Source organism: Balaenoptera physalus, assembly GCF_965194825.1.
Source record: "Balaenoptera physalus genome assembly, chromosome: 18".
Lineage (NCBI taxonomy): Eukaryota > Metazoa > Chordata > Mammalia > Artiodactyla > Balaenopteridae > Balaenoptera > Balaenoptera physalus.
This window is the reverse complement of record NC_138899.1, coordinates 63,902,075-63,917,729: the sequence shown is the minus strand read 5'-3', so window position 1 is coordinate 63,917,729 and position 15,655 is coordinate 63,902,075. Positions and strand designations below refer to the sequence as shown.

Here is a 15,655-nt window from a genome sequence, read left to right as displayed (position 1 = left end):
TTTGGATTGTTGTACTTTTTTTTTTGTTCGTTGAATTTTTAGGAACAAAAAAAAAAGCCCAACCCTTCACACCGCTTCATCTGCATCTCTCAGGACCAGAGGCCCGGCCACAGCGGCTTGGGGGGACGGAGACGACTGTCCGCCCCGCACCCCACAACCCGGGGTGGGTGGGACGGGCGCCCGCGCTGCTCCAGCCGCAGCACAGTCAAAATAGTTAACTACTGCACCCACCCACACCTTGCATCTATGTATTTCTTTGCAGGCTTTAGGCCGAACACTAGCCACCCAATTCAAGGTTTCTTTTTAGGAAAAACACCACCGCCCTTTTCTTTGGAGAGAAGGAAAAACTCAAGTATGGCTCTAAATTATCAGCCGCTAGCCTGACTCACTCTTCTGACGTCCTGCGCCCTGTATAGGGACCTTCTCTAATAGCAAACGCATTAAGCACTTACCAAGGAGCGGTTGCAAGAAGATTGCAAAGATGAGAGAATGGCTTCTCCAAAACTTGCCATCTTGGGGGATGTGAAGCAAGGACAAAAATCACAGAATATGCCCTGGGGTTGAGTTCGCCCCCCCTCCCCCGCCCCACTTGGGGAAGTCTGGGATTTGGAAGTAGAATTGGGGGAAAAGGTATTCGAGGTCTATTTACAGTCCTTGGACCCGGTGACTAATAATGCTAGCTCAAACCCCATAAAAAGCTCCTCCCCACTCCCTTCTGAGATGTCCAGTTCCTCACCATGCCCGGGGTCCCTTAAATCCAGTTTTGTGTGTGTCTCCCTTAAACCCAATTTTGCCTTTGAAGAACAGTTCCTATATTTATGTCATTTTGTCTTCATAAGAACACTGTGGAATGGAAATTATGATCTTCATCCTATAGATGAGGAAACGGATGAAGTGATTTCTCCAAGGCAAAAAACAAGAGGCAGCGCTGAGACTCTCAAGTCAGATTCCAGGTACACGCTCTTTCTACGGCACGGTAACTGTCAGTGCCAACGAAAACTGCACCCCAGTCTCCTACTAAATAAGTGTTATTAAAAGAAAATCAAACACCTGATTTGTAGAAATATTTTGAATACCCTAATATTAAAATGATACAAGAGTGAAAGGTTATTAACTCATAAATCAGAAATTGTCCTTATGTAATTATATAATACATATGTGTATCTGGTTGTTGGTAGATAGCAATTAACTTCTAACCAACTAAATGTAAAACATTGGTTAAATCTTCATAGAAATCCCTAGATTGTTTTAAAAAAAAAATTAACTACTAAGAGACCATCGTATATTAAACTCTCTTAAGTGTAGAAAAATAGGGAAGGAAGAATAACCTATTTTCCCTCCCATGGTCCTAATAAATCAGCCAATCAGGGAATCACCACATATAGTGTGACTAGAAAAAGAGATTAAAACCTGCATACACGGGGCTTCCCTGGTGGCGCAGTGGTTAAGAATCCACCTGCCAGTGAAGAGGACACAGGTTTGAGCCCTGGTCCAAGAAGATCCCACATGCCGCGGAGCAGCTAAGCCCGTGCACCACAACTACTGAGCCTGTGTGCCACAACTACTGAGCCCCTGTGCCACGACTACTGAAGCTTGCGTGCCTAGAGCCCGAGCTCCGCCACAAGAGAAGCCACGACAATGAGAATCCAGCGCACTGCAACGAAGAGCGGCCCCCACTCGCCGCAACCAGAGAAAAGCCTGCGCGCAGCAACAAAGACCCAACGCAACCAAAAATAAAATAAATTTAAAAATTAAAAAACCCTACATACACGGATTAAAACCCACGCACACAGCTACCTCCTTCCTGGAAGAGCACACTATAACTAGATCCCATACCGAGGGACTGTCAAAATTCTTATCACACTGGAATTTCCTTTTATTGACTGTTCTTCAAATAAGCAGAATAAGCTTAAGATTGGAATTCATATGTCACCACAGCAATAAGATGTAGTCTTATGTAAGTTTGTCTTTTGTGAAAAATATATTTTTACAGGTAGAATTTCTAATGTTATATATTTGAAATATATATATATACACACATATATATTCTTATTTTTGTGATTTATTTCATGGTGTTGTTTTTGTCCTGAGCCTTGACAAAGGTGAAATCCACCAGCTTTCCTTCCACCTACCAAGACATGATCAGATGTTCCATAACAAAAGGGACAGTGCCAAATTTGGTGTACACTGCAATGTAAATTATCAGAATGGGGAACGTCTAATAATTAAGACTGGAGCAGTTATGTGCAGGAGAGAGGTGCTGGTGAGCCTCCTTAGATATACTGGAACATTTCATTACTATTCTGTCCTTCCCTTCCCAATAGCTGCCAAAGTCATGAATGCAAGCCCCAACATTCCCCAACGAGAATTCCTGGCAATACAAGGCACTGACATTGCAAGGTGTAGCAAAAAGAGCAGACACTTTGGAATGAATTCTGCATCCAAACTCTAGCTCTGCCATATACAAGTTGTTCAAGTTACTAAGCATCTCTAAGCCTCAGTTTTCTCTTCTGTAAAATGGGGATCATGTTTCACTTGATTGTGAAAATCAGATAACATACAAAGCAACCAACATGGTATCTGACATATAGGAGGTACTTAATAAACAGTTGCTACTGCTATATGGGAGAAGAAAACCATGCTGGTTTTGAATAACAGTTGTTTTGGATTTGTAATGTGAGGCTTAAGCACGATAGTCTTAAGCAGAGCTAAACTGCCTATGCAGTAGAGGAAGCTAGCACCATAATTTCTGCTTTTTTTACACCCAGCCCAGGGTGGCCTTTTATTTTATTTTATGAATTTATTTATTTATTTATTATTTATTTATTTTTGGCAGCGTTGGATCTTCGTTGCTGCGTGCACACTTTCTCTAGTTGCTGAGAGTGGGGGCTACTCTTTGTTACATCGCGGTGGCTTCTGCTTGTTGAGGAGCACAGGCTCCAGGCACACAGGCTTCAGTAGTTGTGGCTCGCAGGCTCTAGAGTGCAGGCTCAGTAGTCGTGGCGCATGGGCTTAGTTCCTCCACATCCTGGACCAGGGCTTGAACCCGTGTCCCCTGCATTGGCAGGCAGATTCTTAACCACTGCGCCACCAGGGAAGTCCCCAGGGTGGGCCTTTTAAAAGCACGTATCTTTCCACTGCTGTACCTCCTTCCTTGTGCTTAGGGAAAGGAGAGGAAAAGGAAAAAAATCTCACTTAATGAAAGGAAGACTCTGCAGTGTTTTTTAAAGCTTTACAATTTCAGTGAAATTGTTGGAACATCCAAAACATTCCATTAAAAGGAAAAGAATCTACCTGTAAAAATACATTTATCACAAAAGACAGAAACTTACCTAAGACTTGATGAAATTAAAGGAATTAGTCCGTGGTTTGAAGAAAATTACAGGTTGCATATATTTCAATTGCACAGTGAAGATCGTGCATTAGATGGAGCAAACAGCAAGATCAGTTAGCTTTGGGAGAGAAAGAGAGATGCTTAAACAACAGTAAACTTGGCCTTTAGTTGTGCCGTTTGTTTAGATGGAAAAGTAAGTTATAAGAATAAAATGTCAGAGGTAATTAAGATGATATTAACATATGCTTATAATTATATACTCAGGATTGTGCTAAGCACCGAAGACACTAACTGAGGAATTTCCCATTTGGTTGAAGAGACAAGTCTTAACAGCATGAACTAGTTCAGTAATAGTAATTGTTTAAGAGTCAATGTGAGTGGTGTGGTGAAGACAAGATCAGAGGAAGGCATGGAAGCATCACGAAGATTTCACAGGGGAGGTGGGAGTCAAACAGACTTAAAGATCATAGGATTTGAAGGTAAGAGGAAGAGCATTGGAGGTGAGGAACACAAGTTCAGGGTGAGAATGAGCTTCACTGATACTGAGTCAGGGAAGAGCATGGCCTAGTTTGGAAAAAAAGTTTGAGGCCAAATTGTGGAATGTTTTGATGTCAGAATAAAGAGTTGAACTTCATTCTGTAGGAAATGGGAAGCCACTGAATAATTATGTATATGGCACTAACAAGATGAAAACAGAATTTGGGGAAGACTAATCTGATAACAGGGTCCAAGATTTAAGGGAGAAGAAATTTCCTTTTTTTTAATAGTTTTGAGGTTATTGAAAATTATAGATTTTTTTAAATGCAGTTATGTATATAAAAGTACAACATATGTGCCTAGGTTAAATTCCATTGAACCATTTAATTTCAAGTGTATTGTTTACTAAAATTTTCAATTTGTAAATAAAATGTAATGAATGTAGAAAGAATTAATGATGACAAATACTCCTAAAGTCCTCTGAGAGGAAATTATGTGTATATATATATATATTTATATATCAGTCCTATATAATTTATCTTAATATAATGATCTTAACTATATTGTATGACTAAAGTTAGTATGTTGCTTAAATATTAACTACATTTTAGAATACGCCTCACTAGAGCTTTAAAAACCATTACATATACTCTGAAATGTAGTGTTCTGTTTTGATATTTTTAACAATGATTACACTCAATTATGTTAATAATTTTTTCTCTAAACTTAATTCCCATACATGTAGAATTTTATTCTTGATGAAAGTCACTTCATGAGGGCCTTAAGAAATGACTCATTCAGGTAAAGACTACTGTTGTATAAATATTTGCAGTTGTTTAAGAGAACTTGATTTGTAGAAACAGTTTATTTTGGAATCTTTTTGTAGTGTTCACTAATCATTATGTGCTCTAGATTTATCTTGAAAAATGTCAGTTATAATAATAAATTTTATAATTTCAATTTAGAAAACTACTCTCGCCCTGCTCTATGAGACATTTTTAGAACATTTCTTCTACAAATAAGGGTACAACAGTTTTCTATTATAGTTTTCAATAACTAGTAGATTCCTGTACTTTCTTTATCTTAAGTAAAGGCAGTAGTATATCTCATAGAACTTTGGTTCTGAAGGTCTAAATTTATCAGATACCTACCTATACAGCATTGCACAAGAAATACATGCTTCTGTTTTTTAACATGAGTCCAATTGAGTCTCTCTGGTATCAAAGCATGTGGTAATAAATGCCTTGTCAAAAATGTATTTATCTTATAATGGTCTTGTTGTTTATAACACTATGCTAATTGTTGCTAGAATGTGGCCGGATCTCTGGGAACTTGCGCTGGATCTAAAGCAGCCCACACCCCTCCCAGTCAGGCAAAAGACACAGACAATCCAGAAGATGTGTGAGACTCGTTATACAATATGAACACAGGTTAGGCATTTTGTGAAGGTCATTGACCTCTGTGTTGTGAAATTCAGTGGACAATTTTCAGTTCTCGTTTGCTTTGATCTCTTAGCAGCTCTCACTGCCTCCTCCTTAAAAGGCCCTCTTTCCCTGGCGTTTAGTAACATCACGCTCACACCGGGCTTTTCTTTTTCCAACTCTTTCAGGGACTCTTGCTGGGTTGTACCCAGCATTTAAGTTCTGTAATTCTTTAAACACTCAGGTTCAAGACACTGTCAGGACTTCAGCTAACATTTAATGACTCTCACATTCCCTGTAAAGCAGGGATCACAAACTGTTAGCCCGTAGTTACACCATCTTTAAATTTAAATACACTTTAGCGAGGCATGCTCCTTCTTCCTCTCCCACAGTCCTCCCTCTCTGCAGGCATTTGTGTTAGCCGTTGTGTTGTTGCTCGAGGCCCCTGCTCCTTCCAGATTCAGGATTCCTGCTCCCGAAGTCCCTTCTCTCCCGAAGGAACCCCCTCACCGGCCACCAGATTCCTCCTCCTCCTCCTCATCCCCCAAGCACAGCACAACTGACACATCCCAGGTATGTCAAGCTTTCCAAGAAGTTCCAGGCCAAGGTCAGATCCCTCATGATCATCTCATACCATCCTATGCTCTTCTTCCATTGCACACGCTGCAGTTTGTTATTATATATTTATTTGTGTAATAATTTAATAATGTTTCTCTCCCCACTTGACTGTAAAGTCCATAAGGTCAGAGATTGTGTGCGTTTGTGTGAGTGTGTTTATCTGTGTTTTCTCATCATTGCAGCCCTAGCTCCTAACCCAGTGATAATAATTATTTTTTCATGAATGTTTTAGGGAAGTAAGAATTCTCTTTTTCAGAGATTAGTGGTATATTTCAAACTTCTAAAAATTACCTGTTAAGACCAGCTGAAATGGTAATGTATTCTGAATTTTATTCACTTAAAATAGGCACTCTAATATATTTTATTTTATCAAAACAATATTTTCCCTCTTTATCTGCAGAGCGAAGTTTTCCAGACTCCTCCTATAGCTTACACAGATGTGTCAGTAGTCTTTAGTCTTTTACGGTAGAGCTTGTCTCTTAAAAATGAGGATAATTTGGGAGTTCCCTGGTGGTCTATTGGTTATAATTCGGTGCTTTCTCTGCCGTGGCCTGGGTTCAATCCCCCGTCAGGGAACTGAGATCCTGCAAGCCGTGCAGCACAGCCAAAAAAAATAGAGAAAAATTTTTTTAAAAGGATAATTTCTTGAATAGTCCATCAGAGAATTCTTATAAAAAAATGGGAACCTTCTTTTTAAGCATAAAAATTAAGCAATATGCCATTAAAAAAAGACTTAATGATATGACTAAATAAAAATGTAAAAAAAACCTTTTATGTTAAAAATACAATATAGTGATAGTAGTATATAACTATTAAAAGAAGATATAAAGCAGTACGTATTAACAATGAGATATGTATAAGATATAGTAAGTGAAAAATCAAGTTAAAAACAGTATATATACTATGATTCCAATTTTGAAAGGAAATGTAATTCATAATATATTGATAGGAAAAAACATTTGGAGGAATATACACCAAGTTATCAATTTGAGAAGATGGAAATGGGAAATTTTCAGTACGTATGTTTTATATTATTATAATTTTTTTGTATTTTTACATCGAGCATCTATTACTTTTATACTGTATAAAAAAGAAAAAAGATAAATTTGTAAAAAACACAAATGCAGTTAGAACAAATACATGCAATATATATAACTATGTTCTCTTCCAAATGAATAACAAATCAAACAAAAGGTAGAAAAACAAGCCAAGAACACGAAAAACAGGACACAAAAAGAAGAAATACAAATGACTGACAAGCATGTGAAAAAAATTTCATTCTCATTGATAAAGAAATACCAAGCAAAACACTTACACAGCCTTTTTTTAATGACAAGTAGGCCAGCATTGAGTGGTACAGGCCATCCTGTTTGCTGCTGGAAACCAACATAGATGGATACAACATTTTGGAGGACAGTTAGGTAATCTGTATCAAAAACACTCAAAATATATATACTTATTTCAATTTCTAGAAATGTATCCTAAGAAAAGAATCAAAAACATAATTTATATAACAAGGATATTGTTACGGAACTTTCAAGGGAAAATTATCCTAATTATCCATTAAAGGACATGAGTTATATGAATCCTGGTACATTCAAACAAAATAATAATATGTAGCCATTTAAAAATCATGTTTTAGAAGGCTATTTAACAACTTGAAAAATTCTTTTATTATGTGAAGAAAAGCAAATTTCAAAACTATATGTAGCATGATACTGATTATTTGTGTGTATGTGTGTGCATGCATATGCACATATTAAAAAGCCATCACAGTATTAACAGTTGTTATCCATAAGTAGTAAAAAGTGAGAATGATTTTTATTTTGTCCTGATTCTTTCATGAATTTTTGAACATTTCTATAATGGTTATATAATGTATTACTTTTATAGTAATAAAAAAGAAGTTTTTTTAAAGTTGCTGGCCCATGCTTTGGAAAAAAGTTTGACCGTTCCTGTAAAGGTTAAACATAGAGTTACTGTATGATCCAACAAATCTACACCTAGATGTATACCCAAGAGAACTGAAAGTATATGTTCACGCAATAACTTTAACCTGAATGTTCATAACAGCATTATTCAGAATAGCAAAAAAAAAAAAAAAAAGGAAGCAACTCAAATGTCCATCAATGGATGAGCAGAATGTGGTATATACATACAGTGGAATATTATTTAGCCATAAAAAGGGAACAAAATACTGATTCATGCTACAACATGGATGAACCTTGAATACATCATGCTAAGTGAAAGGAAACTGACAAAAAGGCCACATATTGTGTGACTCCATTCAGATGAATTGTCCAGAAGAAGCAAAACCATATAAACAGAAAGTTAGCTAGTGATTTCCAGGACTGGGGAGAGGGAAGAATGGTAAGTTACTGCTAGTGGTTACAAGGTTTCTTTTTGGGGTGATGAAAAAATTCTGGAATTAAATAGTGGTGATGGTCACACAACCTTGTGAGTGTACTAAAACCCACTGAATTATACACTTTTAAAAGGTGAATTTTATGGTATATGAATTATATCTCAATTCTTAAATATGGAAAAAAGTTTATGGCCCATCAAAGTTTCCTGGAAAAAAAGAATAGCATTTAAATGTATAGAGTACTTTATATATAAACAACCTACAATATGGTTAGCGCTATGATAGAGGGATGGAACATAAAAAAAAAAAAATCTAACAGTACCTGGGGGTTAGAGGAAGTTTCCATTAAAACAGAGATTCTTGAACTTTTTGAGAATAATAAATAAAATAACCTTTATTTATTAATCCATTTAAAATAATAATGATCCATTGCATTACTCATTCCTCTCAATGATGACATCTTATATAACCATAGTACAGTACCAAAACTAGGAAATTAACATTGACAACTAAATAGACTACAGGCTATTCAGGTTTTACCAGTTTTAGCATGCAGTCACTCTTTTAAAACTTTTTGTAATTGAAAGGACAATACTGGGACTTCCCTGGCAGTCCAGCAGTTAAGACTCCACACTCCCAATGCAGGGGGCATGGGTTCGATCCCTGGTTGGGGGAACTAAGAGCCCACATGCCACGCCATGCAGCCAAGAAAAAAAAAAAAAAAGAAAGGACAATACAACAATATTAAAAAATGTTAAATAAATGATTAGAGGGAATTCCCTCATGGTCCAGTGGTTGGGACTTCGTGCTTCCATTGCAGGGGGCACGGGTTCAATCCCTGGTCAGGGAACTAAGATCCCGCAAGCTGTGCAGCGCTGCAAATAAATAAATAAACATCTTAAAAAAATTTTTTTTCATAAAATAAATGAGTAGAACTACCTATAATCTCACATTAAAACCAATCTGATTACCTTATATAGAAATACATTAAATTTTTATTACAAAATAGTTTAAATATACAAAAAAGTGGTAACATAAAAAATAGCCAGGTACCCACATTATCTCCATGTATGTTTTTACACTTTTACCACATATGTAAATATCCATGAAAATATGTTGTATTATTTTGCAAGTTTGAAAATCTTATATAAAAGTTGTATCACAATACACAAGGATGCATCTTTTAAATATTGGGTTGGTCAGAAGGTTCGTTCAGGTTTTTCCGTAACATCTAATGTTTCTATCATAGTAATACATGCTGTCAACTGCTAGTTGGGGATGAAACTTTCCAACCTCTCTTCCTACTTTCCCCAGGAAGGGGTTATCATGGAGATCAGAGCTGAGACTCTAGAGAGGCCTTGCCTGGACTGGAATCCAGAATCTTCTATTCAGCAGCAGTGGAACATTTGACAAATTACTTACTCTGGTCTTCAATTTCCGCATATGTAAAATAGAGGTAATGACAGTCCCTATTTCATAAAGTCATTTGAGTATAAATTAAGGCTATGCAGGGGAAGCACTTGGTACAGTGAAGCACAGCATCTAGACGTGCTCACTAAGTGTTTATCATCATTGTCATCATCTCTTTTTTTTTTTGAAGGGAATGCTATTTATTTATTTATTCATTTATTTTATTATTTATGGCTGTGTTGGGTCTTCGTTTCTGTGCGAGGGCTTTCTCTAGTTGCAGCAAGCGGGGGCCACTCTTCATCGCGGTGCGCAGGCCTCTCACTATGGCGGCCTCTCTTGTTGCGGAGCACAGGCTCCAGACGCGCAGGCTCAGTAGCTGTGGCTCACGGGCCCAGTTGCTACGCGGCATGTGGGATCTTCCCAGACCAGAGCTCGAACCTGTGTCCCCTGCATTGGCAGGCAGACTCTCAACCACTGCGCCACCAGGGAAGCCCTGTCATCATCTTTATTATTGCAGAGAATGAATCTAGATGTTGCTCTAGATGTTGTAATGAAAGAGTGGTGCACATAACCAGAGCCAGCTCAGATAGGGGAGTAAAATGTTTTCTGCCCTCTCCCAGTGGTGTGCTAATCAACAGTTAACACGCAGCTTTGGGCAAGGGTGGGGGATAGGGAGCCACACTTTGCAGTGTTCACCGGTTTCCACGTTGTAAATTCTCCCACCATGGCTGACTGCAAGCTGTCAACTTGAGTTCACTGAATGCTGACTGCAGAGTTGGGAAGAGTTATCAGAATCAGCTCTCAAGTCATGTGAGCCTGCTCCAGCACACTCAAGCAAGAATTTGTCTTTTTTGCTGCCTCTTTGTTCACTGCTGAAACCAGGATCTGTTCCCTCTCAGGCAGAGGACCAGGCATACATATCTGATGTGCTCCTGCTGAGGTAAGAGTTTATTTATGCCTGGAAGATAGAGGAAGTCTTCAGATCTGAAGCCCAAAGCAGTGCTCATGCGCAGCTTACCAGAGTACACATAGCAAGTGATACTTTAATTCTCATTTGTTAGTTCCCTTTGTGTCCCTGAGGGATCTTAGGTGTGAGTGTGGGTGTGACCACAGTCTAGGGTAAGATTCTGTTATCTTTGGTCATGTGGCCATAATGCCTTCTTAAGACCAACAGCACCTTACCTATTTTTAACATGTAGCATTTTGCACTGCACTATTTCTACTTAAGACGTTCAAGTAATCATCTTTCCACAGTCTTTATAGATACTTTCTAATGGCTGCATAATTCCATTAATACAACTAAGTATAAGGTATATGTAAAGGAAAAAGAACCAGGAGGCAAAAACTGGGAAAAATGACATAAATGTAAGAAAAAAATAATAATTTCAAAAACTGAGTATGGTCTTAGCTGTTGATGAGAAAAGTAAATTGAGCCCTGAAAAATAACTGAATAATTGAATCTTACAATTAGGTCTCTAATGCTTTCAGGAAGAGAAAGTTCATCTCCTTACGCGGGGCAGAGGTGGGTAGGGGGCGTGAAATGCATTACCTCGTGTAGAAGTCAAGTGGAGAAACTAAGGCTGGAGTGATTCATTAAGCTGCTCAGGATCACACAGGGCAGATCACCCAGGCCAGGCTTCATTCCACTATAGTCAGGAGTGAATGAGAATTAAGGAAATGGAGACAGGAGGTATGAACAATTCTTTCCGGAAGCATGATAGGGAAAGAAGAGAAAGAGCAATGACTAAATAAAGTATGAGGACATGGAATCACTGCTTCTATAATAAATATAAGGCTCAGCTCCTCCAAAGTTGACATTGAAAAAGGCCCCAGTGAGTGCAGGGCCAGAAGCAGACAGACCACAGAACCCTAAACCCTGTCCTGGAGATTTGTCTGTATTTTGGGACACTCATTATCTTTGCTCCATCAGAGCCTCCTCGGATCCATTCTTCCTTTCATATTTGAGGCCCATATGTGAGATGACAAAAGACATTTCTTAATATCCCGTGGCACAATCAAGTCAAAGCCAGAAAGTTTAACCCAGGGGTCCCCCACCCCGAGTCCGCAGACCAGTACCGGTCTGTGGCCTGTTAGGAGCCAGGCCGCACAGCAGGAGGTGAGCAGCGGGCAAGCGAGCAAAGCTTCATCTGCCGCTCCCCATCGCTCCCATTACCGCCTGAGCCACCCTCCCCCCACCCAGTCTGTGGAAAAATTGTCTTCCATAAAACTGGTCCCTGCTGCCAAAAAAGTTGGGGACCACTGGTAAACAGCCTTTCTCAAGGCAAGGGCAATGTTTCCTAACCTTGCCGGTCACAGAGACTGCCCCAGACACTCATTTAAATATACGGAATGTCAGGAGATTTGGATTCAGTTCTCTGGTGGGGGCCTGGGAATGGGTATTTTAAAGTAATGCCAGTTATCCTTAAATTCCTGCAGGGTTGGGTATCACTGTGCTGGCAAGTAACAAAGAGAAATAAACACAGTAGCATAAATCCCCGTAGTCTGGCTCAAAAGAAACGGCCTACTCATAACCATGCTGGGGTCCCCAGCCTACCCCTGTGATTTGATGCCATCTTGGCACGTGCTGGCTTAATCTCCAGCCCAATCTGGGCACAATAGAGGGAGGTCCATCGCCAAATTATCAGGTGGCAGGAGAGAAGGGAAAGAGGGCTTCTTTTGTTCTTAATATGTTTCAAACTGACTACTAGTTCCTAACCAGCATGCCAATACAGACAAGACCCGTCTTTGCCCACCTCATGCCCTTCTTCTCTGTCCCTCAGGCAGGCACCTGGAGGTGGCAGCCCCCTCCTTCCTACAGCCTTCTCAGTCTTCGGGAGGGTGACCCTACATCTTGGTTTGCCTGGGGGAGAGTCTTGACTTAAGCCCAGAGTTCTCTCTGGTTTGGTGTCCCCTTTCATTCTCAAAAGGGTCCCAGTGTGGAGCATAAATCCTATCGTCATGCTGTCTATGAACAGAGTGAGAACAAAAACACAAGTGCACAAAAGCAAGAAGTAGTCTGCCAGCAATTTACACAATGACTTCCAATTATCAAGCAAATCACTCTGTGACACTGCATACATCGTTTCAATTAATTCTCACAGCAACCCCATGAGGGAGCTCTGGGCACATGGATTCTTGCTGGTAAGGAAAGTAACCGGGTTAAATGACTTGACCAGGGTCATCCAACTATGAGGAGCAGAACTGGATTCAAACATCCATCTGAGTGACCGCAACTTCTGCTCTAAAGGGGGCCTGCCTGACTCCTCAGGCCATGTGGCCACCCCACCCACCAATTTCTGACTGTGTTAAGAAACAGAACTTTACCAAGAACGTTGGTCAGTTTCAACACTAAAGGAACTCTCTCAATTTTCATATTTTTCATCTTACATTTGAAAGTAGAGTCTATTTCTGCAGCTGTGTACATAATTCAGCTCTTGTTTCTGTAACCTAATTTGAAAGAACACTTCCAAAAGAAGCAATGAAGTCTACAAAAGCACAGTTTGACTCAAGTGGATCCAACCAATTTGCAAATGGAAAATAACACGGAGGAATAAGTTTTGCATCACAAGTGTGGCTGCTTCAAGTCATCTTTCATGAAACTAAAGATGTAAGTGTAACCCAGAAAATGGATGGTTCAAAGTCTTTGCTTTACATCTGCATAGCTTTATCTTCTAAACCAGTTGCTCTCCCAGGAAAGATGAACTTAAAGTTTCACCCTTTGCTTTCACCACCAGATTGACTGCAGTTTTCTTTCTTTTAAAAAATGGGTAATTTTTTAATTTTAATTTTTAATTCCAAAAGCACTGCCTTAATGCATTTTCTTTGGGAAAAAAAAATCATAAATAAGGCTTAAGTGGCCTTCGATCAATACCCCAGTCTCAGACCTGTACATTGTTACTGGTTTATTTCTGTCCTTCTGTTTTTCTATCCAGGAAATTATTTTTCTACCTTCTGCCTTTTCCAATAAAGCTTCCAGTAGAGGAGTATTTTCCTTCTTCCCCTCAAACTCGATCCATAGGGAAGCTCCTAAAATCTCAGAGATTGAAAGCTCCAAGAGGGTTACAGCAGCTTCTCTCTCCTTCTAGTTCTTCTTTCTCTCTGTTGAGTGTTTAAGAGCAAAAGCTCTAGAGCCAGAGTGCTGGGTGGGAATCTTAACTGCATCACCTATTAGCTGAGTGACCTTGGGAAGTTCATGTATTCACTATTCATTTAAATTTATTTATTTACTGAGTGCCTTTTACATATCAGGGATACAATGGTATACAAGGCAATGTTCCTACCCTTGTGGAACTTACATTCTAGTGGGAGACACAGAATGTAAACATATGAATGAATATAGCATAACTTCAGGTGGCAAGAAATGCCACAAGGAAAAATGAAACAGGGTCAGGGGACAGAGACTGCCTTTTACCTAGATGAGCAGAGAAAACCTCCCTGAGGATGTGACAACAGAGCAGAAAGCTGAGCATAGTTAGGGAGCAAATCATGCAAAGATGTGAAGGGAAGAGCAAGTGCAAAGGCCCTGAGGCAGAAACAAACGTGAAGTGTTGGAAGAACCGAAGAAGCCTAGTGAGCTGACACAGAGTGTAGGAGAGAGAATGGTGGCACGTGAAGGCTCCCACTTTTCACCATCACCTCCTGTCTTCCAATCCCAACTCCAAAAATTCCCCAACTGCATTCGATCCTATAGTCTACTGTTTCACTACCTTTTGCTTGCTCCCCTCCTCCCTCATGTCCTCACTTCCCTCTTTAACCAGCTTAGATATGAGGTCCATTATTATAATCACTCCCCTGCATAAACATTCAACTCCTTTTAGCTTCATACCATTTTCTCTTTCCTCAAACTTCCAACACTTCCTCCCCAACCCTTATCTTCACTGATGAGCTTCCTATTTCACTGGGAAAGTAGAAGCAAACAATAAAGGAGGTCCTCAAGCTCCCACCCCAACACCTGCCCACCCACCCGTGCTTGTGCCCATATCCCCACCTCCCCTCCTATCATGGGGGCTGAAGGCCTTCCTACAGGTACACAAACTCACCTCCTCTCCTGCTCTAGCAAGTTTCTTTCCTCCTCTTCCATCAGTCCCATCAGCATAAGAAATCACTGTAATTTCTTCCATTTCAATAAAGGCTTCCCTTGACCCAACTTGCACCTCTAGCCACCACCCATTTTCTGACATTCTTTACAGCACAACCACTTTCACTCACTGTCTTCACTTCCTCTCCCCCCATTTCCTCTGAACCCTCTGCAGCCCAGCTTGAGCCACCATTCCACTGAACCTGCCTCCATTGCTAAATCTTTCACCGTGGTAAATCCAACGGTTAATTCTCGCTTCTCACTTACAGGCGCATCACCAACTTTTGAGCCCTTTTCCTCCACTGCCACCATCCTGGCCCACGCCACCCTTATCGCTCCCACCTCTGACTCTGAGCAAGTCTCCCTGCAGCCACTGCTGCCCTGCTACCCAGTCACATCACTGCACTGCTCATATTCCTCCCGGGGCTGCCCAGCCACCCACTCAAAGTCCCATGCCTACAGTGGAGCAGAGGAGGGACCTACAAGTTCCTACATGGTCTGCCCTTTCCCCGACCACGCCCGGGACCTCTCTGACCTCCGCTTACCCCCTGCATTACTCTCTCTGCTCTCGCCACATCGGCCCCCTTGCCGTTACTCAAACATGCCAAGCACACCTCTTCCTTGGGGCCTTTGCACTTGCCATCCCCACTGCCTGGAATGTTCTCCCAGAATCCATTTGACTCACTCCTCTTCTTCCAGTGTCTGCTCCCTTGTCACCTTCTCAGGAGGCCTTCCTGGTCATCTGCTCAGCCACCCCAGTGGCCCCTCACTGGGGCCATTCACACTTCCTATTCTCCTTTCCCACTTCACTTTTGTCCATAGCACTCACCACCATCTGATAGCCTACATATTTCTTTTTTTCTTATTTGAAGTATAGTTGAGTTACAATATTGTGCTAGCTTCAGGTGTAAAGCATCGTGATTTAGTATTTTTGTAGATTATGCTCCATTATA

The 15,655-nt window shown here is 40.3% G+C and overlaps 1 long non-coding RNA gene across 1 annotated transcript in view; it reads left to right on the top strand.

Annotated features, from left to right (window-relative positions):
• Positions 1-15,655, top strand: part of LOC309647301 — a 144,171-nt gene that overhangs the window by 110,868 nt on the left and 17,648 nt on the right. Inside the window, exon 8 of the long non-coding RNA XR_014255919.1 lies at positions 3,599-13,232. This is a non-coding gene — a long non-coding RNA (uncharacterized lncRNA). The remainder of the gene's footprint in view (positions 1-3,598; positions 13,233-15,655) is intronic.